The sequence below is a fragment of the Aotus nancymaae genome, unplaced genomic scaffold, assembly GCF_030222135.1.
Source record: "Aotus nancymaae isolate 86718 unplaced genomic scaffold, 86718_ANA_hifiasm-v0.15.2.pri h1tg000025l, whole genome shotgun sequence".
NCBI lineage: Eukaryota > Metazoa > Chordata > Mammalia > Primates > Aotidae > Aotus > Aotus nancymaae.
Window position 1 is genome coordinate 6,877,194 of NW_026988438.1, and position 25,177 is coordinate 6,902,370.

At 38.7% G+C, this 25,177-nt stretch overlaps 1 non-coding gene across 1 annotated transcript; it reads left to right on the plus strand.

Annotated features, from left to right (window-relative positions):
* The first annotated feature begins 23,514 nt into the window (after positions 1-23,514).
* LOC135276584 (small nucleolar RNA SNORA64/SNORA10 family) lies at positions 23,515-23,646 on the plus strand. The gene has a single exon (XR_010344142.1). It is a non-coding gene; the product is annotated as a small nucleolar RNA SNORA64/SNORA10 family (small nucleolar RNA).
* Positions 23,647-25,177: the final 1,531 nt, after the last annotated feature.

Consider the following 25,177-nt stretch of genomic DNA (forward strand, 5'->3'; position numbering starts at 1 on the left):
ATCTTTTGAGGTAGGTACTATTTTATCCCCATCTCAAAGTAGAAGAAACTAAGGCTAAACAAGTTTTGACAAATAGGAATTTTGAAACCTAAAAGTCAGAATTCAGAGCCCATACTTAATTGCAATTAAGAAGACGAATTAGAAGCCTATTACAGACATCCTGGCTGAGAGAATTGGGGCTTACACTAGCGGGTGTGCAGTGGGATTGGAGAGAAATGGAAAGATTCAAGAGATAGTATCCACATTCTGGTCTAGAGGAAAGGGAGCAAAGACTGAGGAGATGGCTGTCCCTAGGTCTGGGCATTTGAGTAGAGGCTGCTCCATTTAAGAAATACTTAGCAGAGAAGTATACAGTTTTACGTTTGAACACGTTGCCTGAGAAACTTCCAAAGGAAATGCCAAAGAGGCTGTTTGCTATATGGGTTGGGAATACAACAGTGCAGACTGGGACAGAGACATAAATTTAAAAATCTTTAGTAAATGCATAGTGTTTGAAGATACAGGCGAGAAGGAAATTTCTACAGTCACAATTTTCAAAAGTAGTGTGTTGAAGACTCACTTAAAGAACTTGTTAAAAATGCAGATCCATGATCCCATCTCCCTCAAATACCAAGTATTCTTACTCTGCATGTTTCCAGGAAAAGGAAGGCAAGCAATTATTATGCAGTTGGTTAATTAATCTTTGAACGAATGAGGTAAAGAGAGAACGAGATTAAAAAGAGGCAGTAAGACAGGGCCTGATGAACTCTAAAAGGGTAAGTATATGAGGAATACTCAGCAAAATATATGGAAAAAAGAGCAGCCAGAATGATAGGAAGAACAGAGATGAGAATTGTGTCAAGAAATTTAAGCCGAGAGAGTGTATTTATAGGAGGAAGTTGGCAATAGTGTCAAATGCTGACATCTTAGCAGCGTTTCTGAGTCAACTCTCTTCCTGGCCCTGAGGATCCCAAGCAGAACAGATACACCCACAGTTATGGGGGAGCTCCAACTACATCATACTAGGCACTTTTTAAAAATGTTGTATATGTTTTATTTTACTTAAAACTTAAACAGACTTATGTTTACTTACCCTTGTAATATAGCAGTTATTATCTATTATTTATAGATTAAAAAATGAAGTTCATTGAGATTAGAGTATATTTCTGGGTTGATATTAGTAAGTGGTAGACTCATAATTCAAGCCTAGGACTCTGATTCCAGTGGCAATGCTCTTTTCAGTTATTGAGTATCACATTGCCTTTTGTTGTGTCAGAGCACGTACAAGATGTTGAGGAAACATAAAGGAGAACCATATTACTCAGAAAGGTGGAGACAGACTTGTCAGGGAAGGTTGCACACCAGCTGAGCTTTGAATGAGAAGCTGGCCAACATACAGGAGTGTAAGCGGTTCCAGCAAAGCAGTATGAGCAGTAAGTGATGAAAAGAGAGAGCATCAACTTCGGGGAACTTCTGAAGCATAGGCTTCACGTAAGGGAGACAGGAGATCTGAGGGAGAATGAGTGGAGGTAGGAACTTTATTTTAAAGAGGAACTGAAGGACAGTGCTAAGGAACAAAAAACTTCCCCTCCCCAGTCCACGAGGGGTGTGGTTTCAAAGTCAGGAGCTTCCCAGCACCAGCCTCCATCCACGCCCCGCTCTGGGACATAAAGTTCTTTGCCTCACTTTGCTGGCAGGCTAGGCAGAAATTACAGGTGAACCTCTTTGTTTAAAAAGCCCGGAAAAGCTCTGGGAGGAAGGACCTCTGTTGCTGACCTAGCAGACAATCCAGTATCAAAGTCAAAGATCAACCACTCTAGTGAAATGTTGAAAGAACTTCTCTCATTGGACAAGAACATGAATGGGACGCGAATAACTCCAAGGTTAAAAACCCATTGCTCCTTACCTATGCGCATTCCTCCTTGGATCCCCTCGCAGGGCAGCGTGGGAGCTCTCTCTCTTTCTCTCTCTCTGCCTAATGAATCACTTCTCTGCTAAACTCTTTGGGTCCACGATATTTATTCCAACAGTAAGTTCACCGCGCCTCCGGGGCCCCTTTCACCATTCCTGGGGCAAGAGAAGCCAAGGACGTTGGAGAAAACATCGGATTGGAGAACTGGGAGCGTCTTTGGGACCCCCCCACAGCCCTGCTCGCTGCCGGGTTACATCTTTGGCAAGCATGGGGAGGGAGCTGAGCCTCTGCCCCCGCCCTGGTTACAAAACCATCTAAGTATTTTGAAAATGGGACTCTCTAGGGTGGATTTGTATAGAAAATCTATGGCAATAGTGTGAAGGATGAATTTGAGGAAAAGGAGGAGAGTAATCACAGGCAGACCAAGTGAGAGCCTGGTCAGTGATTGAAACTAGAGAAAAAGACTGGGTGCGTTGCCTCACACCTGTAATCCCAGCACTTTGGGAGGCCAAGGCGGGTGGATCACCTGAGGTCAGGAGTTCGAGACCAGCCTGGCCAATATGGCAAAAACGCCGTTCCTACTAAAAATACAAAAATTAGCTGGCATGGTGGTGAGCACCTGTAATCCCAGCTACTCAAGAGGCTGAAGCAGGAGAGTCACTTGTATCCAGTAGGCAGAGGTTCCAGTGAGCCGAGATCACACCACTGTACTCCACCCTGGGTGACAGAGTGAGACTCTATCTCAAGAAAAAAGAAAAAGAGAGAAAAAGAAGGCATGTCAGAGAGATCAGAAAGACACAAAGTAAAAAGAACCGGGTGGCTTGGATGAAGAGTTAGAGGGTGGCGACATAGAAGGAGGTATGTGGCATGAATACCAATTCTCTGACCTGGGAAATGGGACAGATGGTAGGAAATGAATGGGAGGAAAGCAGATATGGAAACAAACACTGAGAGTTAAGTTTTGGAGTTTGAATTGCCTGTAGAACTTCCAGGAGGACACATTGTAAACATGGATGGGTATATGGGACTGGAACTTAAGAAGCTAGGGTCTGAAATCAGAGTATGTATGCAACATTGATCCCCAAACTCATGGAACCACTGAACCCTTTATCCAAAGCAAAAAAGTTCTAGGAAAAATGTATAATTCTCTCCTACGGGGAATATTTGGAAGCTTTATCAGTGACTCTTTTCTTCCTCTTTTTTTTTCAACAATGGAATTATCACTGAATAAAACAAGGAAGAGGCAGAGCAGGAGCCCCTACCTGAATCTTCTCCAGAGTCTTCATTATTTTATCAGAGATTTTTATCCATTTGCTTGAAAACAGGTGGGAATATCATTCAAGATTTTATCTAGTTAATAAAAAAAAATTTTATGATTCATACCTTTTTTTAATGCTCTACTTTTCATATGTTTGTGAATATCATTGCCAATGACTTGGTTTTGTTTCTCCATTTTTTTTGTTTTGTTTTGTTTTATTTGAGAGGGAGTCTCACTCTGTTGCCCAGGCTGGAGTGCAGTGGCACGATCTCGCTCACTGCAACCTCACCTCCTGGGTTCAAGCAATTCTCCTGCCTTAGCTTCCTGAGTAGCTGAGACTACAAGCACAGGCTGCCATGCCCGGCTAATTTTTTTGTATTTTAGTAGAGATAGGATTTCACCGTGTTGCCCAGGCTGGTCTCGAACTCCTGAGCTCAGGCAATCTGCCTGCCTCAGCCTCCCAAAGTGCTAGGATTACAGGCATGAGCCACCAACGCCCCGCCATGTTCTCAATTTTTATGTATAATTTGGATCAAAGAGAGAAAAAGGAAGAAATTATGATTGTACCATATTTGGTATTGTGATATTTTGAAAAATCAAAACAAGTTAGCTGTCATGTGAAGAATTCTGTCATCAAACAGGCAAAAATCAATCCACAAAGAATGATAAGGGCAATGTTTATTCTGTGAAGCAACAGGCTACTAAAATACTGCTTTCATTTCTCTCTAATGGCCACAATCCTACAGAAAAAAATTCACACATCATTTATTCTTTGTGTGATGCAAGTATTTAAGTCTTGTGAGGGGGCAATACTGCACAATTTTTAAAGTAATACTTTTAAAAGGGAATTTCCATAACAACCCTGTAATTATTAAGTGGAAATGGCTGCAACACTAGACAGGAAGGCCTATCCCAGCCAAAAAAAAAAAAAAAAAAATCAGTAGATTTCCGTTTGAAAATTACTCGAGAAACTAAAGTAATAAAAATAAGATGAAAAGTAAAAATAATTCTAGTTCATGAAGACAGAGGCTTCTCCCCCTCATTTTTTAGCATGAATGCCACTTTCTTTTAGAAAGATAAGATTGTACAAACCAGCTCTCCTTCTGTGATGAGCTGCCTTAGCAAGGATAAAGAAACAAAGGAAAAGTGAATCTTTATCATCCTTCAAACTTTCATTGAATTGTCAAAATTAAGAGCATTTCCTGTTTTTTCTCTTCTGTTTCAGGGAAATCCTATAATTGTGCTCTCCCCACCCCTACCCCCACACCCCCACAGTGACTCAGGATCGTATTACAAAGGTTACAATTAAGACAATTTTAACAGACTCTGGTTGAGTGTGAGGCTACTTAGTCATCACAGCTCCTAGTTTATTTGATTACCTCCCAAAAGGCCTACTTGGCAAGTGCATGTTGTCTAAACTGGGCTGGCACACTCAGGAAAAAAATAAAGTAAAATAAAACCTGCTGGACTGATCTTAAAGGCCTCATATCAAGGAGGGCTGGTAAATCATATAGGCGAAGTTATTTCTTAATAAGAAAAAGACAAATGACAGAGCAGAAAAAGAAGTCTTTGGACTACAGTCACAACTGATAAAGGCATGATCCTTCTTTTCTGATTCTTTACATGAATGTGCAAGTGAAGGGGGTCAGGAATGTAAAAACTCCTGAAAATTTGGCAAGACTATGTAGTAAACATTATTGGGAAGACTGCCCAACCCATGCATCACCAACTGCCTTCTCCGAAAATTGCCCCACCCACAACCATGCCTGAGACCTGATCATAGAACAAGATCATTATCCTACTCTGCCTGTAGTGGATCAGGATTTATAGTTGACAGAGCCTGGTCCATAGTGACTTTTCCAGACCAGAGGCTAGAACTGGGATCCAGCCCTGGCCACCAGCACTAGGAAAGTAATACATAGCAGAAAAGCTAGTCTGTAGAGAGAGAAGAGATATAGAGAGGTACAGAAACAAAAGACCATGAAATAGTTTGAACAACAGGGTAAATAGTGATTTAATTAGATGGACAAGTTTAGGAGAGAAATCATTGAGAGAAAATTAAAAGTCCCTTTCTCTACCATGGGACAACCACTTTAATTATACATACAAAGGGAAACATAGACTAGACATCTGGAACCAGGGGAGATGTCAGGACTGAAGATAGAAATTTTACACTCATCACCATAAAGATCGTTTTCAAATTCACGGAGTTGGATGAGGTCAGCAATGAATAGAAAATGAATAGAGAAAAGGGACCAAAGAATATCCAAAATGCTGTAGCATTTGGCAGTTGAGTAAAGAAGTAAAAATTTGCAAAGGAGAACAAGCAGGAATAGCAAGAGAGGTGGAAAGGAAATCAGGTGAGTATGATATCACAGAAGCCGAGAGAATAGTGTTTCTAGAAGGAGTGATCAAATCAGCTCAGTCTTACAAAAACAATTAAGATGAAAATATTAACACTTCTTGGAACTATTTGTATTTAGTTCTTCTCATCAAATGAGTGCTATTTATATTGATTTTGACTAATATTAAGGTTTTGTATCTAAAATAAAAATATAAAAATATTGTATATATAAGCCAAAAACTTTTTAAATGCCTCAGACAGACCCAATTGGCTTTAGTTAAGAAGCAAATTGGTTCAAGCCAGGTGCAGTGGCTCATGTCTGTAATCCCAGCACTTTGGGAGACCAACGTGGGTGGATCGCTTGAGCCCAAGACTTTGAGACCAGCTTGGGTAAAATAGCCAAATCCCATCTCTACAAATATATAAAAATGATCTGGGTGGGAGACCAACGTGGGTGGATCGCTTGAGCCCAAGACTTTGAGACCAGCTTGGGTAAAATAGCCAAATCCCATCTCTACAAATATATAAAAATGATCTGGGTGGGAGACCAACGTGGGTGGATCGCTTGAGCCCAAGACTTTGAGACCAGCTTGGGTAAAATAGCCAAATCCCATCTCTACAAATATATAAAAATGATCTGGGTGTGGTGACTTCCACCTGTAGTTCCAGCTACTTAGAAGGCTAAGGTGGGAAGATTGCTTGTGCCTGGGCGGTGAAGGTTGCAGTGAACCAAGACTGTGCAGCTGCACACTCCAGAGAGAGACCCTGTCTCCAAAAAAAGAGGGAAGATGAGAGGAGGGGAGGGGAGGGGAGGGAGGGGAAGGAAAGAAAAGAAAGAAGAAAGAAAGAAAGAAAGGAAAGAAGGAAGGAAGGAAGGAGAAAGAGGGAGGAAAGGAAGGAAGGAATGAAGGAAGGAGGGAAAAAAGAAAAAGGAAAAAATGGCTGGGGAAGATGGTTCATACCTGTAATCCCAGTACTTTGGGAGGCCGAGGCAGGCGGACTACTTGAGACCAGGAGTTTGAGATGAGCCTGGGCAATAAAGATCCTGTCTCTACAAACAGACAAAATATATTTACTAAAAAGATATATATATCAATACACACGCATATATTAGCTGGGTAGCCAGGTGTGGTGGTGCGTGCCTATAGACCTAGTTACTTGGGAGGCTGAGGCAAGAGGATCACTTGAACCCCAGGCTTTGAGGTTTCAGTGAGCTATGATTGTACTATTGCACTCCAGTCTGGGTGACAAAGTGAGACCCTGTATCGAAAGGAAAAAGAAGAAAACAAACAAACAAAGGGTAAGAGCAGGTTGTTTTACAACATTTTTTGTAATAACTAAAATTTAGTGTGAAATTCTAAAAAGAAATGTCATCATGAATGTTTTCTGAGATCACTCTGAAGAAGAGTTAGGCTGTTGTTTGATGGATGATAATGAATATCCATTCCAGAAAGGAGGTCTCATTGCAAAAAGAAAGACTTTAAAGAGGTTTGCTCAGCTGAAGCAAAAATGATCCCCAAATAATTTTATGAAATAAGGTTGCAAAGCAATAAAAGAGGCAATGATGACTCTGCCAAGCGTATGTGGGAGAGAGCTTGATGGGCCAGTGGAGGGAGGTGCTTAGTTTTCCAGTAATATTTATCAGCACTTCCAGTACCCCGTCTAAATAAAAATGTGCTTCCTAAGTCAGCACTTCAAAGCAGGACTTCTGGCCCCCTAGTTTGACCAGACTAGACTCCAAGCTCTACTTTACGCCAAGGCTACTATAATTAATGGGCCAAATTTCTTAGCAGTTGGAATCGTGAGCCTTGGAGACTAACAGATCTTGCTAGAAGTTCTGTTCTCCCCATTATTAACAGTGTGGCCATCTCTAGAGATTTAACACCTCTAAGCCTGTCTTCCCTCATTAGTGAAAAGAAGATTACAGAAGTGACTTCATAAAGTTACCTTGAAAATAAAAAGAGAAAATGGGCATAGCATTTAGTATAGTGCATGTAATCACTATTCAGTAAAAGGCAGTGATTTATTGTTATTTGAATTCAAACTTATCTAAGATGCATTTGAGCCTGTAACAGGGTTTGAGGAGAACAGGAATACAATTAAAATCTCATGAAGATGATTGCTCCCAGGCTGGAAGGCAGTGGACTTAGGTTGCCAACTGAAGCTCAGAGTCCAAGTTCAGCTGTCCTTCCACTACACAGTTTCTTTCCTCCAGCTGCCTGTGCACCAATGGTCATTTACCATCCTAATATGTGCGTGTGCACTATAAATAGATGTGTGTTGTTTTTTTAAAAAAAAGAAGAAAGAGAAAGAAAGAAAGGAAAGAAAGGAGAAAGAAAGAAAGAGAAAGAAAAGAAAGGGAAAGAGAAGGGAAGGGGGAAGGAAGGGGGTAGGAAGGGGGAAGGAAAGAAGAAAGGTATATTCATGCCTTTGTTCCCAGCTACTTAGGAGCCTGAGGCAAGAAGATGGTTTGAAGCCAAGAGTCTGAGCCAGCCTGGGCAACATAGCGAGACCCTGTCTCTAAAACAAATAAATAAAACATAAAAAATAAATGAATAGATTTTTTCTAAATCAAAAAATATGATTCCATTTTTTCTGTCATTGAACTTTTTTGGTACTAAATGGATTTCTGAGACTTTTAAATGATAGGGTCTGTTGTTCAACGCCCCACTAGCAGCACTGTGAGCCATTAAACTAGCAGTTGTGAAGCTGCATTATAACACAGGGACAGTCACTCAGCCCAACACTTTACATCACAATAGGCAAGCCTCTGTGAGGCAGCTTTGAAATCCCAGAGCTATGGTCAAAGTACGGACCTCCTGGAAGGACAGAGTGTTCTGTTTGTGTAGCACAAGGGTGTGGCTTTTGTAGCTAGTAAAATAATCTGAACACAAAGGCCTCCAGATCCTGCAGAGCACTCTGCAGTGAACTGACTCAGCGGAAAGCGGTGGGAAAGGAAGCTGGTTCTTAGATTTCAGAACCCTCCAAAGCTACACCCACCCTGCTTAGTTCCGACCCTGTGCAACAGGAAGGGGGTTTCATCAGCTAATGTGTGTGCACGCCCACGCAGACACATCCACTAAGCAGAAGACAGGATGAGAAACGCGGTGGGAAGGAACTCTAGTGGAGCCCAGTGCCTGCTCTTTGCAATCTCTTGCCAGACTCCTGCTTTTTCTTCCTTTGATTCATGCAAAGCCTAGTTGCTCTCACAGACTGAGGAAGGGAAGCCCTCTGATGATGTGGAGCCACCTTTAGCAGCTGCTCTGAAAAAGGCTGCAAAATCAAACATCCCCAGTTAGCATGGAATGGATCGCTGAATATTGTGAAGTAATCATGAAAGCTTTGATTGTCAGTGTCCACTGCAGATCTGTGTTTTGGGAGCAAAATATTGATACGTTACACATTTCATGAATGCAAATTAATTGGACAGTTAAAATCTATCTTAAGGTGTCAGTGGAATGCTTTTTTAGGTTCTATACACACACATACCCCACTACCATCACCAATTTAGGCTTCATCTCAATAAACAGAATACATGTTTAGAAACTTATATAACTTAAAATCCTCTGGTCCCTGAAAATTAAGAAAAAGGGGTCTGAATTTTTCATAATCAGTCCATATTGATTCCCCTCATAATTGCTCAAGTTTAATTTCATCGGATCATTTTGCCTAAAGACTGCTTAGCCACCTTTACCCAAAGATGTGTAAACTTCTTGTCAAAAAGACTACATTTCAATGATCTGTAGAACTTATATTCCAAGGAAACACATAGGAAAAAAAAGAATCATTTACTAGGATGAACCAGAAACACTATATTGATTTACCTTTCCTGAAACTACTGAAAAGCCCAGTAACTTAACACATTTCAAAATGCTTTTAATTTATTAAATTGTATATAATACATTTCCAAAAAAGTTGAAAATATGCATGGATAGTTAGCAGAAGCTTTATTGTGAGATTTTTGTCAAAAAACATTTATAAAGTTAACCCCAGAGCAACCTAACATGTTGACAGTCTCCTGAAAATTAACATTCAATACATTATTGAAAGTTTTATTAAAGTTTTGAAAACAAAAGGTTAAAATATCTCTAATTGGTAAAATATATGACTTCCCTTCCCTTCACCAAGATTACTAAATGTAACAACGGAGTGGGTTTTGTGTATGTGTGTTTGTGTGTTGTGTGGTTTTTGTCGGACAGTGATTTATTTCAAAGCTTTTCTTTCTGTAACTGGATTACCTGACTCCTTTTTTATTCTAAATGTTCTGAAGAGCACAATTGGGAGCAGTAAAAGATAAACTGCACTATGTGATAATAGAACTCCAAGAAAGGTGGCGTTTCTTATAAAATATATGGCAGTTAGAGAATATTTCAGTCTACAACGCACTGTCCTTGAGAATGAACATTTATCGTTGGAAGATGTGTATTCACCCACTGAATAGTGTGTATTGAATATCTAGTATACACTAGGCAGTGTTCTAGCTTCTAGGAATACAGTGGAGAACAAGGCAGACAACTTTCCTGTTCTATTATATCCCATAGCCCAGTGAAGGAAGACAAACATTAAACATACAAACAGCTAAGTAAACAAGAAAATACCAAGTCATGGTAAGCGCTAGGAGAAAATTAGAACAAATTTTACCTAGCAAATAAAATACAGGAGACTAACTTTTAAGTGTGCCTGTGGATGTGGATAGAAAGAGAGTTCAGGAGAGAGAGAGAGAGACATCAGGACACACTACCCCAAAATATGGCACCTTGGCATAGTGAGTATTTTAAGCTAAAGGAATTTGAGAAAACAGCATAAGCATGAAGGTCTCTGTGAACTTCCTCCTCCTTTCTCCAGTGAAGCAGGTCATAAAATCAGGAAACATGTTGTGACCTCCCACTGAAGCAGTACATAAGATCCTTATTTGAGAGGTGCTTCCCTATTCCTGGAGGAAGGGAATATCCTTATCTCCAAAGACACAGAGTCTCAGAGAGTGATCTGAACAAATAAGCCTTGACAAGTTTCTCTCAGCTCTTTACATGCAGCTCATATCCCCTTTGTCCTGTCATATTTCTCCATGACTTCCCACTCTTCATCAAACCTACTATGGAAAAACGCTCAGGTTGAAAACTGTTTATTGAGTTTTCATTTCCTTCTAAAGGTTCCTGTGTCACATAAAACTGATATTAAATAAATGTGTATGCTTTTGGTTGTTAGTTTTTTGTTTGATACAGGGGTCTCAGGCACTGAACCTAATATAAGTCGAGTAAAAATATTTTTTCTCCCCTACAATACACACACACTCTTAATGCTGCTAGGACCATGGTTCCCAACCATGATACTATAGGCCCACAGGAGTGTTATAGAGTGTTTTTAAATTTTTAGGAGAACACAGAAACATCTGTCAGACACTATGCAAACTGCTACTACTAAATTTGGGGCTAAGTACTTAATAAACGAATGAGGTATTCCTATTTCCCAACTTACTCAGATATTAAGGGTGGAGTGAACTAGGAACATTTGAAAATTTTTGTGCTAGGAACACCTTTAATGCCTATGTGTGTACATAGGAATGGCTTTGTTGCATTGTTTTTAAATTAAATTGAAACCATATTAAAAAGAAATACTTTCAATCTATGTTTTTCTTTCTTGAAAACAAATTTCATAAACTTACTCTAAGCAAATCCTCAACCAGATTTTCATATTTCAGTTTAGCATTCATATTTACTGCCATTGTGACTTGGAACATTTCATATTACTTTTATTTATCAAATTTTTATATTTTAAAAGACCTATGATATTTATTATGATTGCAGATATTATAACTTAAAAATACACTGACTTTAGATATTTGTTGGCAGAAATACAGAATATGTTATGAACTTTGTGTTACAAAAGTTTAAATGAATAAACTAATGTACCAACAACTCATAATTTTATTTCTGCCATGCAATATTTATACCAGTAAAGTTTAGCAAATGATAAACACAATTTCAATAAGCTTATGAAATTGCTGAATTTCAGAATGAAAGTCTATTGTTGACATTTCATTTCACCTGCTGGGAGACAGATACACTAGGTTTTTCCATGAAAAATAAGAACATACTGGAAGATTACTGTGAAAAATCTAAAAGAAAAGGTGCCAACTCCATGTCCTCTGTGACACTTTATAGTTTTAACTACATATTACCAAACATTTAGGAGTCAACAGAATTCAATTACTTGCCAAATCATTATACAATGTCATTAGCTAATAAATCTGAGGACAAAGGTCTCCCTAACCATGTTACAGGATATTCCTCCAGTGGTTTCGATAGTTTGGTAATTATCTGTATTACACAAGAGTCACGAGCATTAAAAAGGCAAGTCTAGCCTGCTATGCTTTATTACTGCTATCATTACTGCTGCTGTTTTCTCAAGTACTTTCAGTAAATGCTTGTCAAATGACTAGTTTAGCTGGAAAATTAATCATTATTTTAAAATCAGTTGTTACTGTAAGCCTTAATATTTCTATCACTAAATGCAAAATAATACTTATTACCTTTTTTCTTGAGACTCTCTGTGTAATAAGGGTAGTATTATAATTTGCTCAATATTATGCTTGATAGTATTATTGTGAAAATATTTTTCTTACTAATAACAACCCAGAAGGAAAACACTCAGAAGAGTATTTTCCTTTAACCACTTTGAAAACAAATTTTCAAAAATTTTTATCTACTAACATGACATTTACCTTTTTTACCAGAGTTATGAGTGAAACCAAAGGGAATAAAATGAAGGCTTTAAAAGAATGAACAAGGAGATTGTGTTTGACGTGGTGACTTTCTGGTTTTAAAAGTAGCAGTGTGTAATCCCAGCACTTTGGGAGGCCGAGGCGGGTGGATCACGAGGTCAAGAGATCGAGACCATCCTGGTCGACATGGTGAAACCCCGTCTCTACTAATACAAAAAATTAGCTGGGCACGGTGGCGTGTGCCTGTAATCCCAGCTACTCAGGAGGCTGAGGCAGGAGAATTGCCTGAACCCAGGAGGCGGAGGTTGCGGTGAGCCGAGATCGCGCCATTGCACTCCAGCCTGGGTATCAAGAGCGAAACTCCGTCTCAAAAAAAAAAAAAAAAAAAAAAAAAGTAGCAGTGAAGAAACCATCTAGATTCAAGGTAAGTAATGGTGAGTAATTCTACTTACACTAAGATAGGAGCCCAAGATGATGACTGAGGCCGAATTTCTAGATATATAGAAATGAGTAGAAACACAGAGATAGAGAGACTGCCAAACTGCAGTCATTCATGTGACTACTTAAACATTTTGAGTTTACATGAATTGCCTATGAACTCTGTGACTATCAAAGCCATAAGAAAAGTGTTGGCTGGGTGCAGTGGTGCACACCTATAATCCCAGCACTTTGGGAGGCTGTAACAGGTAGATCACGTGAGGTCAGGAGTTCAAGACCAGCCTGCCCAACATGGCGAAACCCTGACTCTACTTAAAATACAAAAACTTAGCCAGGCATAGTGGCAGGCACCTGTAATCCCAGCTACTAGGGAGGCTGAGGCAGGAGAATTGCTTGAACCTGGGAGGCAGATGTTGGAGTGAGCCAAGATCACACCACTGCCCTCTAGCCTGGGAGACAAGAGCGAAACACCGTCTCAAAAAAAAAAAAAAGAAATTGTTACTGTGCTGTGTCCAAGATGTAATCATAATGAGCCCTTCATGCAAACTCCATCCTGTTACAACCAGCTTTCAGTAGGCCTGAAATGTTTGTCAAGGTGTGACCCATTATCCAGGTCACATACCAAATATACACAGATGATTTCAATCGTAAGTAATACTACTACTAGTTAAGAAATATTTTTATTTTATAAAATATATAATTGGGGTAGTGGTACATTTTAATATTTAAAGAATTGGCCATTTCTATAAGGCATAGAGAAAGGTAGTTTTACTTAGTGGTATGTTTTAATATTTAAAGAACTGTCCATTTCTATAAGGCTTAGAGAAAGGTGAATTCTGTATTACATGACTATTCCTTTTTTTGTACTCTCAGTATTTTGTCTTTTTAAATAGATTTTCTTTGAATATTGAACATATCAAATTTTAGAAGGCCAGTACTGAGATGTCATAATGGCTTCCTGAGCTAGAATCTGAAACTCCATTTTTACAACAGAGGCTCTATTTATCTCTCTGATGATTTAGGGCAGAAAACAGGTTGAGAATCATTAATCTGGATTTATTTATTCTATTTCCACAATGTAATACTGGACCAATTTCTCCAAGTGCCTAACTTCCTTTCTTGGAAGTTATGGAGCAATAACTTTTAATTGGAGAGTGATAAAACCAACCCACATTCTACATTGTTGAGATACTTAACTAATAAGCATGTTTTAAAGGCACTTACACAATGGAGAACCCTTTAACCAAAAAAATAAAAATTGATTTTGCCTACTAAGTCCATTAACTATGCATAATGACACATTTGAACAAAAATTTTAGAATATTGGCAGTATTTGGTAATATAAAAATATTTTTAACAGTGGCTCTAAGAGCCATCAAAAATATACAGTACTAAAAAAATTATATGGTATTAAACATAATGAAATTCCAATCCATTGCAAAGTCAGAGGTTATATGCAAAATATGCTAAAGGCTCCCAACCTGAAGGCTGGGAAAAACAGGACACCAGGCCCATAAGGAATAGTTGTGTTCCCTGTTGCTCAGTCACTGTCCTGACTATGAAGGGAGATTTCACTGTCTAACTTTCTCTCGTCCTCTATAGCATGACTAGAGCTGAAGAAAATAGTTAAGAAAAAGCCAGAATTCAGAAGACCAACCAGAAATTAATCTTTAGCATGTGAACTGTCTCTTAATGAAGAGACAAATTATTCTGCTGCTTATGCAAAATCTATTGCTCTCTTCTCTGTATAATAATGTACCTCAGTTTCTTCCTGAAACTCTTTGTATTCCTCTATTATAACTCTTCTGCTATTATAGGAATTATTAATATTTTAACCTATCTTCTTGCTTTATCATATCTGAACTTTGCAGACTCTGTCTCATTCATCTTCTTATGCCTAATGCTTGTTACCATTAAGTATTATGAGTGAATACATAAAGATAAAATATTAGAATATATTTTCAATTTTTTTGTTTTTTGTTTTTTTGACAGAATCTTACTGTGTTGCCAAGGCTGGAGTGCAGTGGCACAATCTCGGCTCACAGCAGCCTTTGCCTCTTGGGTTCAAGCAATTCTCGTGCCTCACCCTCCAGAATAGCTGAGATTACAGGCATGTGCCACCATGCCCGGCTAATTTTTGTATTTGTAGTAGAGATGGTGTTTCACCATGTTGGCTAGGCTGGTCTCAAGCTTCTAACCTCAAGTGATCCACCTGCCATGGCCTCCCAAAGTGCTAGGATTATAGGCATGAGCCCCACAGCTGGCCTATTTTCAAGTTCTTAAAAAAATTAAGAATAAACTCGATTCCCAGAAACTTACTCCTATACACATAAAAATGCAAAAATCTATCTTTAAATTTTAATTTAGATGTCAAAATATGTTATTCTATTTCTTTCTTCCTCCTCTTTCATTCCATCCTTTACTCTGTCCTTTACTTACTATTCATTGAAAAAGCAATTAGGCTCATCTGAGTCACAGCACCAAAAAAAAAAAAAAAAAAAAAAAAAAAAAAGCAATTAGGTAAAAAAGGGTAGGAAGTCAGTGTAGCAAGCTTGGTAGATTAACTACATACGGGGGAACTGAGCAATTAATACAGTAAGATAATAGAAGTCATTATCATTATACTATCAGAGAAGGAATATATGAATATTACAAGGAAGAAAACTATAATAAACCCTTGTGGTGACAGGAAATAGGAATTGGAGGTGTTGGTGTGTACTCATAAATAAGTATGTATGTGTATATATAAATATATAGGTAGGTAGTTATACATACATACACATATATGAGGGAAAGAAAAAGAGAGGGGGAAATAGAGCAACAGTGATATGCATATATATAAATTATTTTTCCACTGAGGGAGGCCTAGAAGGAGTAGTATCCTTGTAGTATATCTAGTACCCAGATCTTGGTTTCTAAATGCCACTCTACTGAAAGAAACAGGGCTTCCTGGAGGAATGGCATATCTCAGGACAGGGACAAGGAAAGAATAAATGAACTTGAATCATCTGATTGTGTCAGGAAGTAATGAAGTGCTGAAAGAATAGTGAGAACATGTCAAAAGGACACAGAAGCCAACCTGGAAAAGCGCTTACTCCTACTGGTCAAATCTAAAACAATCTGAGCATCAAAAGAAATGATGCTAGTACTGAATTATATAGTACACTGAATAAAATAGGAATTCATGAGTCCTCAATGATATAGATAAATAAATGGGGTATTTAATATTAAATAATGTAGAAGAAGCGAAAGCTATAGAAAATCAATATTTTTCAACCAATATAATAATAATCAAGCAAGACATAGCAATGAATGCTAAAACTAATGAGTAAAAGTAGGTGGAGGAACAGGATTTTACAGTCTTAAAATTTCTCCCCACAAACTAATTACTCATTCCAAAATATATAAAAACATTGTACCTTTACAATAGAGAAGGCTCACATACGCCATCTTCTTTAAATGATCAATGTTAACATCAGTAGTATCAGGAAACACTGACACCATGTGCCACATGATAGGATGCAAGGAAACGGCAAAGCATCACTTCTGTGAAATTTTGTCAAAAAATGCCATACCTGGATATAATTACAAGGAAACATTAGATAAACCCAAATTCAGGAACAGTTTCCAAAACAACTGATCTATAATTCTTTTTTTTTTTTTTTTTTTTTGAGACGGAGTTTCGCTCTTGTTACCCAGGCTGGAGTGCAATGGCGCGATCTCGGCTCACCGCAACCTCCGCCTCCTGGGTTCAGGCAATTCTCCTTCCTCAGCCTCCTGAGTAGCTGGGATTACAGGCACGCGCCACCCATGCCCAGCTAATTTTTTTTGTATTTTTAATAGAGACGGGGTTTCACCATGTTGACCAGGATGGTCTCGATCTGTTGACCTCGTGATCCACCCGCCTTGGCCTCCCAAAGTGCTGGGATTACAGGCGTGAGCCACCGCGCCCGGCTGATCTATAATTTTCAAATATGACATGGCCATGAAAGGAAGGAAGAAGAAACTGTTCCAATATGAGACAACTAGATACCATACTAATTCTGGACTGCATCCTTTTACCATAAAGGACATTATTAAAACAACTGGCCAACCCTGGATGAGGTCTCTGCATGAAGAGTATACATACCTTTTTTTATACGATTCTTACAACTTTTCTCTGGCTTTCAAATTGTTCCAAAATTGAAAGTGAAAAAAAAAAAATGTGTGAAGTGCTAGTCCTTGACTCTGACTTGGATGATTAAATATCCTAATAATCAAGTTCATATAAAAAATAACTTGATATATTTGTATAACCAAGTTCAAACATTGTGAACACACATAAGTGGTGACTCACAAAATGTCTCACCTGTGAATTACCAGTAATATTAGTAGTAGTACTTAACATTCATGTAGCACCCACATAGTTGTACATAATACAGCAAAGTAATGCCTCCCTCAAGGAGCTACTTTTCTAAGAAAGAAAAACTAGTATATACATACATATATACATTTATCCAAATACAATGTTTTCAAAGAGATGTAGAACCATAGGTCAGATGTCACAAAGACAGTTGACTCAGACTATTTCTCTCCCTTTTATTTCGGGTTTAAGGAGTCACAAATCCAGGTGTTCACGCATTGCCAAATTACTGCTCTCTAGTTTGAAAGGAATGACAATGACATCCTGTTTGTGGTCATGGCTAATTTAGTATACACTACACCTGTAAAACCCCAGGCCATCAACATTTCAGGAAGGCTATGTAATCAAAGCAGTGACATTTATTACTTAGAATTATTGGTGACTTCCAGGGTACAGCACAAGCCCTCTCTCCACCTGACTTTCAATTATAACAGAGGGTCAGAAGAGTCCAATAAAGGCAGAACCTGAAGATGTCTGTGGCTGCCTGCTGCTCATCCTGCAGATCAGAGCTCCCTGAACATTCCTTTCTGTAGCCAAGAGGCAACATTTTAGTGCCGTCTCCTGAAAAATCTCTTTGATCCTCTCATGTTTACTTATGCCAAAATAATCCACCCTTCACTCTTCCAAAACAGTTTTAAAATTTGCTTATCCACTTCTATTAATTATAATATAGACCACAGACTGCCATGTACAGAATTGGTATAGATATAAAAATTATGTGGGGAGTGAGCCATAGCTCATTCAAACTCCTGGAGTATTTCTGAAAATGATATTAATTGATAGAATGTCAGAAATTTCATATCTGTTCTGTACAAACCTCATTATATTTGGGCATCTCAGACAAAATTTTATTGGTAATCTAATAAGAATGATAATATTGTATGATAACTAAGGACAGGGCAAGATTCTAAATACTTAACATGTATTGATTCTTATAAGCCTCATAACAACTCTAAAGGGGTATATTATTGTTAGCCCATTTAATAGTTGAGAATAGCATAGCTCAGAGAGGCTAAATAACCTATCCAAAGTTATATAGCTGATAAATGGCAAAACCAGCGTTTTTACCTAATCAGCCTGGTTCCAGAACCCAAGTCTTAATAATATCATTCTTTCTGTCTCTTAGAGAGCTCTTACATGTCATCCCATCACACTTTTAGTCTAACTTTTTCTATTCTATCTATCAGGTCTGAATCACAGCATTTCAAATCTAAGAAATTACAAATAATCACTCCAAGATACATAGGTGATTCATCATATTCCAAAATATGTTAGCTAAATAAAAATGATATCAAGAAGACTGGGCATAGTAACTCATGCCTGTAATCCCAGCACACTGGGAGGCCGAGGTGGGAAAACTGCTTAAGTCCAGGGGTTTGAGACTATCCTGGGCAACCATGAGACCCTCATCTCTACAAAGAATACAAAATTAGCCAGGCATGGTGGTGTGGGCCTGTAGTCCCAGCTACTCAGGAGGCTGAGGCAGAAGGATCACTTGAGCCCAGGAGGTCAAGGCTGCAGTGAGCAGTGATCATGCCATTGTACTCCAGCCTGGGCGACACAGTGTAACCATCTAAAATAAAACAAGTATAAAAATTTTAAAACCCCCTGCAAATCATATCAAGAATTTAAAGTATACCTGAAATGGAAATTGACAATTTCAGCTGATAAATGTTACTAGAAGATATTGAGGCTGAGATTAATGGGAAGACTATCAATAGCAATTTTATTAAAAACAAAACAAAACAAAACCCAGCAAAGGCTCTGTTTCTCCTTATTCCCAATCCATGTCCATGCTTGTAGGGATATAGGTATCTTAGTCTCTGGAGAGATAAGTGCTTGAAATACTCAATGTTTCTAAATACTCTCAGAAATGAAAATTACTGTAGTACCTAGTAAAGACTAAAGTAAAGATTCCATATACAATCACTATAGAGAACAGTTTGAATGTTCCCAAAACCAGAAATAGAGCTACCATATGATCTAGCAATCCCACTGCTAGGTATATCAGCATATTGAAGGAAATCAGTATATTTTAGAAATATCTGCACTCCCATGTTTGCTGCTGCACTGTTTATCAGAACAAAAATTTAGAGGCAATCTAAGTGTACATCAACAGATAACTGGAAAAAGAAAATGTGCACATATACACAATGCAGTACCACTCAGGTATAAAAAGAATGATATTTTGTCATTTGTAACAACATGGATGGAATTGGAAGTCATGTTAAATGAAAGAAGTCAGGCACAGGAAGACAAATTTCCTGTCTGCACTTATGTGTGGGAGCTAAAAATCAAAACAATTGAACCCATGGAAGTAGAGAGTAGAAAGGATAGTTACCAAAGGATGAGAAGTGTAGTGAAGTGTTGGAGAGGAAGTGGGTCTGGTTAATAGGTACAAAATAAAAATAGATACAAAGAATGAAGAAGACCTAATATTTGATAGCACAACAGGGTCACTATAGTCAATAATAACTTAATTGTTTATTTTAAAATAACTAAGAGAGTATAATTGGATTGTTTGTAACACAAAAGATAAATGTTTGAGGGTACGGATATCCTATTTTCCATTATGTGATTACTATGCATTACATACTGTATCAAGGCATCTCATCTTCCCCCTTTAGTATATACACCTACTATGTACCCACAAAACTTTACAAAAAAAAGAATCTGTAGTTTGGAAAAAAAGTCTCTGATCTTTTAAAAATATATATTAATCAAATAATAAGGAATTACAAAGAACTAAATTATACCTTATACCCTCTTTTTAAAATTATAATATTATAAACATGAAATCAGTGTAAATGTTTATGTATAAATAGAAAGGATTCATATTCTAGAATAGTATAAATAATGACACAGGCTAGTGTCAAACATCTCTGAAAAGATAGATGGAAACAAAACTGAAATGAATGTAGTAGCATATGGATGAGCTGTGCTTTACTTCATCTTCTTTGTTTGGAAAGAAATCAGCTTTTTCTGGAATCTTGGTCTATACTGAGTCATGCTGAGGCTTGTCTTGGCTCAAGACTTCACTTTTTATTATTATCTGTTAGCAACCACATCTGGAAGAATTGCTTTCTTTTTCACCCCTAACATGGTAGCTTTTTGTAGTTTCCTCATGCTTTACAGTCCTATTATAGAAGAATCATGAAACTAATATATGGGTGAAAGAAAGAATATACATTTCCTCATGCTGTTTTTGCGAAATATCTTTATAGTCTTATTTACCCATATCCAGGACTTTTTTTTGTTTTTGGAGACGGAGTCTTGTTCTATGACCCAGGCTAGAGTGCAGTGGCACAATGGTGTGATCTTGGTTCACTGCAACCTCTGCTGCCAGGGCTCAAGCAATTCTCCTGCCTCAGCCTCCTGGCTAATTTTTGTATTTTCAGTAGAGACAGAGTTTAGCCATGTTGGCCAGGCTGGTCTCAAACACCTGACCTCAGGTGATCTGCCTGCCTCAGCCTACCAAAGTGCTGGGATTACAGGCGTGAGCCACCATGCCCGGCCCAGAACTTTTTATTTATGGGATTGCAAAACCTTCAATCTCTGATTGAAAAAAAAAATGCAAAAACAAACAAACAGACATTCACAGAGAAAGATTTCTTCCTGGATGGCCTCATTCCCAACATGGTTTCTGTCATTCTGACAGCACCAGTCACTTGGGTTGAAAACTGTTTACTCAATTTTAGCTCAAGCAACTTTGACATCAATGAGCATAAACAATAAAAGTTTTAACTTTTTATTATTACTTAAATTTTAACTAAGTTTTGTTGGCAGCAAAAGAATATAAATGCTGCTTCATTTAAAGAAAATATAATTTGAATGCATATCTGTAATATAAAATAATAGATATAGGTTCTAAAATTGAAGAGACCTAGATTCAACACATAGCTGTGACTTAACTGTGTTACTTTCGGCAAGTTACTTAATCACCTTAAGTTGATTTGCTTTTCTGTGTGACTAATAGTGCTACTTTAAAAATCCCATCACTTTTTCTGTTGGGAGACAGTCTTGCTCTGTTGCCCAGGCTGGAGTGCAGTAGCTCAGTGTCAGCTCACTGCAATGTTTGCCTCACCCATTCAAGCGAGTCTCATGCCTCAGCCACCCAAATACCTGGACTTACAGGCATATACCACCACAGCCAGCTAATTTTTGTATTTTTAGTAGAAATAGGATTTCTCCATGTTGCCCAGGCTGGTCTCGAACTCCTGACCTCAAGTGATCCACCTGCCTTTGCCTCTCAAAATGCTGGGATTACAGGCATGAGCCACTACAGCCGGCCTTCATAGCTATTTTTAATTCGCAAATATAGACATAAACCAAATCTCTGGATAAATAATCTAACATTGATATGTTAGATGGCTTTCAGGGGACCATGAAAGTGAGATAAAAACAATAATTCAAGTTAATGACTTAGATATAGTTTAGACTAGGATGATATCAATAGAAATGTAGGCAAAAGAAAGCTTTAGTGACATTTTAAGAAAAGACATGACCAAACAACTAATTAATTTAAGGTCATTTTAAAATGGAAATCAGGTTATGTCAAATATTTACTTAAAACTTTTTACTATCTTCCTATTGCTTTTAGAATAATATATTTTTTAAATCTGTTTCAGAACAATCTCCCAGCTGAGAGAGCTGGAAAAACTAGACAATTTTTGTTTTTTAATTGTTTGAAGGCATCAGAGAGCTACAAAGACAGTGAAAATGTTGGGGAAAGATCTGAAATAAATCAAGTCCAGAGAAATGATCTAACTCAACCCTTGCCGCCAGTAACAAAAGTAAATTCTCTCTGGGGAAAGATAACACCCTACTGAGCCTCAAATCATAACTAAAATTTTTATTTACAATGTTTGGCAGTAAATCAGATAAAAAGAAGAAATGTAAAAGGGCAAAAGTTGATTAAAATAAGAGATAGTGGCTGGGTGCGGTGGCTCGCTCCTGTAATCTCAGCACTTCGGGAGGCCGAGGTGGGTAGATCACGAGGTCAAGAAATTGAGACCAGCCTGGCCAACATGGTGAAACCCCATCTGCATTAAAAATATAAAAATTAGCCGGGCGCAGTGGCTCACTCCTGTAATCCTAGCACTTTGGGAGGCCGAGGCGGGTGGATCACGAGGTCAAGAGATCGAGACCATCCTGGTCAACATGGTGAAACCCCGTCTCTACTAAAAATACAAAAAATTAGCTGGGCATGGTGGCGCATGCCTGTAATCCCAGCTACTCAGGAGGCTGAGGAAGGAGAATTGCCTGAACCCAGGAGGCGGAGGTTGCGGTGAGCCGAGATGGCGCCATGGCACTCCAGCCTGGGTAACAAGAGCGAAACTCCGTCTCCAAAAACAAACAAACAAACAAACAAACAAACAAAAATATAAAAATTAGCCAGGCATGGTGGCCTGTGCCTGTAATCCCCGCTACCTGGAAGGCTGAGGCAGGAGAATTGCTTGGACCCAGGAGGCGGAGGTTGCAATGAGCCAAGATTGTGCCACTTCACTCCAGTCTGGGCAATAGAACTGGACTCTGTCTAAAAAACAAAACAAAACAAAACAAAACAAAATAAAATAAGAGACAGATCCATAGATAGCTAGATGTTGGTGTTACCTACAGGTGCTTCAGCCATATATTCAAGAAGCTCTACAAATCTCTAACAAAACAGTATAAAGGAAACCACCCCTAGACACATAGTCCCACTGCAAAAGCTTAAAACAAAGAAAAAATTTTATAAGCAATCAGAGAATAAAAGACATACTACCTTCCCAAGAGCAAAAGTTAGACTAACAGTTGACCTCCCAACAAAAACAGTGGAAATGAGAATAAAATAGAAGGATATGTGTGATATTATGAGATATATATAGATAGATATAATATCTATCTATATAGTCTTTTGTTCATAGTTCCTGGCTTATAACTCCCATATCCCTTGTTACAGTATTTAATGTTGGGGCACTTAAAACCACAGACATAGGCCTCAGAAAACAGAATCTCTCTTTCTTACCTGCTGCCTGCTTTCATCTGCTCCTCCTTTCCCAAAGTCAGAAATCCTCCCTGCCTTTCTGTCTTGGAGCTGGCCATAAAGACATTCTCTAACCTGTCTTACATGATTGTAGTTCATAAGACCTCCATTTCAGAAGGGGTCCTGCCACATTTCCTGGAGGAAAGAATGCAGCACAGAGAGGACAAAAAGAATCTGAACCAGATAGGCCTTGCTGAGTTTCCCCACTCAGCCTATTAGTAGTGGATCATACGCTTTGTGTCTAATCACACTTCTACACAGTTGTCGATTATACCTATCCAATGAAGCCTCCATAAAAGGCACAAGAGGACTGGATTCAGAGAGCTTCTGGATAGCTGAACGCATTGAGGCTCTGAACCTCCTCCCCCCTACTATTCCCTGTGCATTTCTTCACCTGCATCCTTTGTGATATCCTTTATAATAAACCAGTACGTGACTCTCTTGGCTCTGTATAGTTACACCTGGCTTCACTTGAGTGAAAGTGCAAGTGGGAAGAGAGAGAAAAGATCTCCATGGTACCTCAACTTGGCTTTATGGTGGCCTCTTTCCTTGAAGGATGCAACAGGATCAGGAGAAAAAAAAGAAAAAAAACAACGAAATAAATAAACTGATAAACATATATTAAGTTTCCCTGAATTCTGCAAGCCATTCTAGCGAATTAATCAAACCCAAAGATGGGGTATGGAAACTCCACCTTGAAGCTGGTAGGTCAGAAGTTCCATAGGCCCGGACTTGTGATTGATGGAGGTCAGAGGTGGTCTTGGGTACTGAGTCCTAAACCTGTTTTTTTTTTTCTTTTTGAGACAATTTCACTCTCGTCGCTCAGGCTGGAGTGCAATGGTACAATCTCGGCTCATTGCAACCTTTGCCTCCAGTGTTCAAGCAATTCTCCTGCCTCAGCCTCATAAGTAGCTGGGATTACAGGCACCTGCCACTAGGCCTGGGTAATTTTTGTATTTTTTTTTTTTTTTTTTTTTTTTTTTGAGACGGAGTTTCGCTCTTGATACCCAGGCTGGAGTGCAATGGCGCGATCTCGGCTCACCGCAACCTCCGCCTCCTGGGTTCAGGCAATTCTCCTGCCTCAGCCTCCTGAGTAGCTGGGATTACAGGCACGCGCCACTGTGCCCAGCTAATTTTTTGTATTAGTAGAGACGGGGTTTCACCATGTTGACCAGGATGGTCTCGATCTCTTGACCTCGTGATCCACCCGCCTCGGCCTCCCAAAGTGCTGGGATTACAGGCGTGAGCCACCGCGCCCGGCCAATTTTTGTATTTTTAGTAGAGACGGGGTTTCACCATGTTGCTCAGGCTGGTCTTGAACTCCTGACCTCAAGTGATCCACCTGTCTCAGCCTCCCAAAGTGCTGGGATTACAGGTGTCAGCCACCGTGTATGGCTTCAACCTGTGGTTTTATGTGCAGGAAAATAGTATCAGAATTGACTTGAATTGGAGGACACCTAGCTGGTTTCTGCTACAAAATTGATTGCTTGCTTGCTGGTGGTGAGAAATTCTTGGTCACAGAAATCTCGTCTGTGATTATTATTGTTGAGTGAAAGGATAGCTCACTTTCTCAAAAATACTTTGAATTTTTTTTCCCACACTTCTGACATACTTTAAGGTACATTTGACCGTAGAAAAACACAGATTTGAAACGCCTGTGTCCATTTACATGCAGATTTTTTTCAATAAATTTATCAGAATTTTTTTTTGAGATTTGGAGCAATTTGAAAAACTCACAGAAGAAATTTTAACTTTGGTAATTTGAAATTTACCAAAACTTTTCTCTCACACATTTACAGACCATACTTGAAACCATTTGCTGTTGACAGACACGTAAACAAAAATAAAGATGCAATATTCAATCATAACTGCATAAAATTCACTATAGTACATATCTTACTACTGTAACAATTTCATAGCCACCTCCTGAGGCTATTGCAGTACAAGTGTTGCAAGTAAGCTCAAGCTTAAAATGTTGTGTCATGCTCACACCTGTAATCCCAGCAGTCTGGGAGGCTGAGGTGGGTGGAGGCCAACCTGGCGAAACCCCATCTCTACCAAAAAATGCAAAAATTAGCTGGGGTGTGATGGCGCATTC